This window comes from Muntiacus reevesi, chromosome 7, assembly GCF_963930625.1.
Source record: "Muntiacus reevesi chromosome 7, mMunRee1.1, whole genome shotgun sequence".
In the NCBI taxonomy this organism is placed as follows: domain Eukaryota; kingdom Metazoa; phylum Chordata; class Mammalia; order Artiodactyla; family Cervidae; genus Muntiacus; species Muntiacus reevesi.
The window spans coordinates 50,275,827-50,281,569 of record NC_089255.1 but is presented as its reverse complement, the minus strand read 5'-3'; the positions used below and the strand labels follow the sequence as shown (position 1 = coordinate 50,281,569).

Genomic DNA, 5,743 nt, shown 5'->3' with positions numbered 1-5,743 from the left:
GCCAAAGAATGTTCAAACTACTGCACAACTGCACTCATTTCACATGCTAGCAGGGTAATGCTCAAAATCCTTCAAGGTAGGCATCAATAGTAATGTGAACCAAGAACTTCCAGATATACAAGCTGGATTTAGAAAAGACAGAGGAGCCAGAGATCAAATTGCCAACATCTGTTGGATCATAGAGAAAGCAAAGGAATTCCAGAAAATCATCTGCTTCATAGACTATGCTAAAACCTTTGACGGTGTAGATCACAACAAACTGGAAAATTCTTTAACAGATGGGAATACCAGATCACCTTATCTGCCTCCTGAGAAACCTGTATGCAGGTCAAGAATCAACAGTTAAAATAGGACATGGAACAAAGGACTGGCTCAAAATTGGGAAAGGAGTACATCAAGGCTGTATATTGTCACTCTGCTTATTTAACTTACATGCAGAGTACATCATGTGAAAAGCTAGGCTGGATAAAGCTCAAACTGGAATCAAGACTGCTGGGAGAAATATCAATAACCTCAGGTACGCAGATGACACCACCCTAATGGCAGAAAGCAAAGAGGATCTAAAGAGCCTCTTGATGAAGGTGAGAGAGCAGAGTAGAAAAGCTGGCTTAAAACTCAATATTCAAAAAACTAAGACCATGGCCTCCAGTCCCATCACTTCATGGCAGATATATGAGAAAAAATGGGAACAATAACAGATTATATTTTCTTGGGCTCCAAAATCACTGTGGATGGTGACCATAGCCACGAAATTAAAAGACACTTACTTCTTGGAAGAAAAGCTATGACAAAGCTAACAATGTATTAAAAAGCAAAGACATCACTTCTCTGACAAAGGTCCATATAGTTAAAGCTATGTTTTTTCCAGTAGTCATGTATGGATGTAAGAGTTGGACCATAAAGAAGGCTGAGTGCTGAAGAATTGATGTTTTCAGACTGTGGTGCTGGAGAAGACTCTTGAGAGTCCTTTGGACAGCAAGGAGATCAAACCAGTCAGTCCTAAAGGAAGTCAACCCTGAATATTCATTGGAAGAACTGATGCTGAAACTGAAGCTCCAATACTTTGGCCACCTGACTCATTTGAAAATGCCCTAATGCTAGGAAAGATTGAGGATAGGAGGAGAAAGTGGTGACAGGGGATAAGGCAGTTGGATAGCATCACCAATTCAATTGACATGGGCTTGAACAAATTCCAGGAGAGAGTGAAGAACAGGGAAGTGTGCTGCAGTCCATGGGGTCAGAAAGAGTCAAGACACAACTGAGCAACTGAACAACAAACTGATTACAAACAAAGCACAAGAAACTGTAATGATGGAAAAGGCAAGATTGCCCCAAAAGTGAATGTTGGTAATAGCTCTGTAATCTGTAGACTATACCTTTGGCCCACAGCAAAGTGGGTAAGCTAAGTCTTAAGATTTATCCATTAAGATTATTAAAGGGATTTACAGTTGGATTTCTTTTTTTTACTCTGATGTTTAGCTCAAGCATAATCAGAGTCAGTAGTTCTTGGTGTCATCCCTAGGTCCTAGCAGGACAGGAAACAGTCTTTCTGGCTGAAAGAAATCAAATTTAGGCTCTTGGGATTCCCACAAGCCATGACTATACAGGCATAATATTTTTTTAAATTTCTTACTTTATTCAGTAGTCAGTCAGGAAAAGAAATAAAGCTTTTGATCCAGCTGTATATATTTCACATAAGATTTAATGTACAGAGAGGTTTACACAGTAATTAGTAAGATTGATGGAGCAAAGATACAGGAACTATTGCTAGGGTGTGAAAAATTAGGAAGGGCAGGAATCGTAAGAACCATCACCAACTGTCTTTGTTCCATGTGGCAGCAGATAAGTCTCAGAACATCCTTATGCCCAGAAGCTGCTGACATAACTCATCTGCCATTTACTGATACCTACTAGGTTACTAATGCTGAGACTAGTGGTTTCTCCTCTTCCTTTCCCTTCAATTTTACACCAGTGCCTCTCATTAGTAGAATTTAGGTTGCAGTACTGCTGGCAACAGGGTCTGAGAAATGTCTCAGACAAGCGAGAGCTTAGAAGGGTGAGAACAATGCTGAGTATCAATAAGCAATATTTGCCACAGTGTCTAAGTCATGTAGCATATGTTCTGAGGTATCCTAAAACAAGGGAGAGAATAACTACATTTATCTGTTCATTTATCCATTCATTAATTGTGTCTGTTAGGTGTAGGAATTTTTGCACCTCTAAATAAGATTAAATATGTAAAAGCACTTGTAATTTATGTTATTCTTTTGACTCCATTAACAAATCTCAATTGTGAGTTCCCCAAGTAGCCTTCAGACTATTAAGGACGCATAGTAGTACTGTCAAGATAGATATTCTGACAGTGCCAAAGTCATCAAGAAAATATAGGCTTACATAAGTGTCCATTTACTTCAACCTTGATTTCCACATCTGGACTCCTAATATTTCTGGAAATTAGTGTCAAAAACATTTCTGAAAAATCACATCTTATTCTTCCCAACTTTTAAGCAAAATATATATAAGAGGATCATATATCAAAATTACAGTGATTATTCTAGCAATTCAAAAGTAATTTACTATTTGTGAATAATGTGAATCACCCACGTCAACAAGTAAAAAAGAGGTGTAGATCATATGATAATCTCAATAAGTACAGAAAAAGCATTTGATAATTACTCTTAGCTAATTAGGAAGAGTATTTAGATCAGTATCTAGATCAGGATACTGATCTAGAGTATCCTTATAAGAATCTGTAGCAAACACCTTACTTCACATTGAAATGTTAAGAGCATTCCCCTAGAATGGGACATTAAGCAAGGATATCTTTTTTTTTCCATTTATTTTTATTAGTTGGAGGCTAATTACTTTACAATATTGTAGTGGTTTTTGTCATACATTGACATGAATCAGCCATGGGTTTACATGTGTTCCCCATCCCTATCCCCCCTCCCACCTCCCTCTCCATCCCATCCCTCTGGGTCTTCCCAGTGCACCAGCCCTGAGCACCTTGTCTCATGCATCCAACCTGGGCTGGTGATCTGTTTCACCCTTGATAGTATACTTGTTTCAATGCTGTTCTCTCAGAACATCCCACCCTCGCCTTCTACCACAGAGTCCCAAAGTCTGTTCTGTACATCTGTGTCTCTTTTTCTGTTTTGCATATAGGGTTATCGTTACCATCTTTTTAAAGTCCATATATATGCATTAGTATACTGTATTGGTGTTTATCTTTCTGGCTTACTTCACTCTGTATAATGGGCTCCAGTTTCATCCATCTCATTAGAACTGATTCAAATGAATTCTTTTTAACGGCTGAGTAATATTCCATGGTGTATATGTACCACAGCTTCCTTATCCATTCATCTGCTGATGGGCATCTAGGTTGCTTCCATGTCCTGGCTATTATAAACAGTGCTTCGATGAACATTGGGGTGCACGTGTCTCTTTCAGATCAGGTTTCCTCAGTGTGTATGCCCAGGAGTGGGATTGCTGGGTCATATGGCAGCTCTATTTCCAGTTTTTTAAGGAATCTCCACACTGTTCTCCATAGTGGCTGTACTAATTTGCATTCCCACCAACAGTGTAAGAGGGCTCCCTTTTCTCCACACTCTCTCCAGCATTTATTGCTTGTAGACTTTTGAATAGCAGCCATTCTGACTGGCGTGTAATGGTACCTCATTGAGGTTTTGATTTTTTTTTTCCAAGTTTAAATGTCACTTTTATTATAAACTAAGTTGTTATTTACACCTGGCTTTGTGTTTGGTCATTGGTTAAGAATTCCATGTTCCAAGAAAATTTAGCACATAACATTCAACACTGGAAAATGAATTCTGCACCCCACCCCCACCAAAATTCCAAGAGACTTTTAAGAAACACGTAGAGAAAGCCCAGATACACAAAATTTTAAACAATAAAGGAGAAATAACCACAAAAATATGGAACGCTTCACGAATTTGCGTGTCATCCTTGCTCAGGGGCCATGCTAATCTTCTCTGTATTGTTCCAATTTTAGTATATGTGCTGCCGAAGTGAGCACTGAGGTTTTAATTTTAAGCAAGGATATCTTAACTTTCATTTGTCACTGTGCTGGTTTTAGCCAACGTAATAAGGAAAGAAAAGAAATCACAAGGAAGGGTTGAAAATAAAAAAATTATCCTTTATTCACAGATGATACAGTTTTATATACAAAAGTCTAAAAACATCAAAAGATAATTTCAGAATTATTAAGCAAATTTAGAAAGGTCATTAGATCCAAGAAAAACCCTGCTCTTTTTATGTCAGAATAAACAAATAGAATATGAAAAGTTTAAATGACCCCATTATACTGGTATCAAAAAACTCAAAACTTCAGAGAAATGAAAATAAAAAACCCAGTCCTACATGACTACCAACCCAATAGAATGGTTATAATGAAAAAGTCAAATGATACAAAACAGTAGCAAAAATGTGGGGTAACAGTAACTCTCCTACACAGCTGGTAGGAGAGAAAATTAGTGCAACTACTTTGGGAAACTGTTTGGCACTATCTAGTAAAGTTGAACATATATGTACTCTATGAGCCAGTATTACCACTTTTGGGCATATATCCAATATAAATGTATACATGAGTTCATAAAAAATGTGTAATAATGCTTACTATAACACTCACAATGTCCAAATATTAGACAGACAATAAGTGCCCATCAGTATTATTTTCACATAACAAACACCACGCATCAACAGGGATAAATTTCACAAACAGAATGCTGAACAATAACAGAAAGCCAGGTACAACAGAGAAGACACTAAACAGTTACATTTACAGTCGGCCCTCTATGTCTGTGGGTTTTGCATTGACAGAATCAGCCACTACGTATAGAACATGAGGACATAAGAGGCTGACTGTAAGGGATTTAAGCATCTCCTTATTTTGGTTTCCATGGGGGTCCTGGAACAAATTGAGAGACAACTATATACAAAACTTAAAAAGAGATTGAACTTATCTATAAATTTTACAAGTCAGAATAATGGTTACATTTGGTAGAAAGTAGTAAGTGGGACTTCCAGGTGATGGTAAAATTCTATTTCTAGATCTAAGTACTGGTTGCAGAGATCTGTTCACTTATCAAACTTTTTACTATGAGTTCTGCATATTTTTGCATATAATTATATTTCAATTAAAAACTTTTTAGAAAGGCAAAGAAAAGGTGGAGCCTAAGAAACTGGGAGGTGAAAGGGGATGATACAGGTAAAAAGGAGGGAGGAAACAATGCATCTTAAAAGGTGGGGAGTCAATAGATATTCATGGAACAAATAATGTAGGCTTAACTATTTCGAGGTTACAAAGGTGATGAACAGAGAAACCAAGACTAGTGTCAAAACTATAAAATGAGGATGTGTGGCAGGAAGGGGATGAAGTAATGAACTAAATCTTCATTTGTGATGGCAGTAAATTAATGGACAATCCCAAAACCAGAGAAAGAAACTAGGTACTTTGAAACAACAACTATTTGTTATCTCTCATAATTCTGTGGATTTGCTGGGCCCTTCCTCTACTGATTGTGCTTGGGCTCACCCATGGGCTTCATTCTCCCAGAAAGATGGCTGGGCTGGGCTGGAGAGTCCAGTCCAAGGCGGCCTTACTTGCACATCTTGCTGTTAATGACGGCTGTCAACTAGGATACTTCAGTTCACCCCTGTAGCCTAGATTGGCTTCCCTAAATGACTATCTCAGTACAGAATTTATCCAAAAGGCCAAAAGTGG

The 5,743-nt window shown here is 37.8% G+C and overlaps 1 non-coding gene across 1 annotated transcript; it reads right to left on the bottom strand.

The window, feature by feature from the left end:
* Nucleotides 1-3,929: 3,929 nt before the first annotated feature.
* LOC136172688 (U6 spliceosomal RNA) lies at nt 3,930-4,036 on the bottom strand. The gene has a single exon (XR_010664042.1). It is a non-coding gene; the product is annotated as a U6 spliceosomal RNA (small nuclear RNA).
* Nucleotides 4,037-5,743: the final 1,707 nt, after the last annotated feature.